The sequence below is a fragment of the Myotis brandtii genome, unplaced genomic scaffold, assembly GCF_000412655.1.
Source record: "Myotis brandtii unplaced genomic scaffold, ASM41265v1 scaffold1360, whole genome shotgun sequence".
NCBI lineage: Eukaryota > Metazoa > Chordata > Mammalia > Chiroptera > Vespertilionidae > Myotis > Myotis brandtii.
In genome coordinates, this window is record NW_005354830.1 from 27,244 (window position 1) to 27,931 (window position 688).

Consider the following 688-nt stretch of genomic DNA (forward strand, 5'->3'; position numbering starts at 1 on the left):
CCGCGGGAAGGGGCGGGGCGGAGGAGGAACTGGCTGTCCACTGGCCAACGGCCTCTGACGGGCAGGTGTGGACGGCCGGACCCACCCACCAAGGCTTCGCCACACCATGGGGGGTGGGGCCACGAGCGTCAACAAAGGGCCGCGCCTGCGCCTTACAAGCTCCAAGCTCATTGGCTGGGAAGCGAGGATTGACATGCCCTGTGTCCAATGAATGGCAAAGGCCCTTAGGTTCTAGGATGGCTCACAATCAGCTCTCTTTTCTATGAGGCCTTAGGGTCCTGAGCTATCTTTCAGGTCCTGAGCTGCCATTTTAATTGTCTGGAAAACTATAGTAGTCCGATATGGAGGCACCCTGGACCATGTAAACTGAGAGGAGTTCCCTAATTTCCATGTGGTAATGGGTCATGTGAGTAGGGAGAGGATCATAAAAATGTTGTGTGGCTCAGACTTCAGCAGCAGGAAAATGCTCCAAAGAGTAGAGAGAGAAGAATTTGGACCATTTAATGTGGTTAAGATAATTTGAAAAGAATGGCCAGAATTGAAATATATGCACTCAGAACTGAGTGTTGAAGTGGTAAATGACAGGAGCTGGAAGATGTATAATAAACCTGACATTCTTGTCAAGCCTCCAAAGAATGAATAAAAAAAGACATACATCTTTTAAAGGACTAGGTCATCTCCTAAGAGC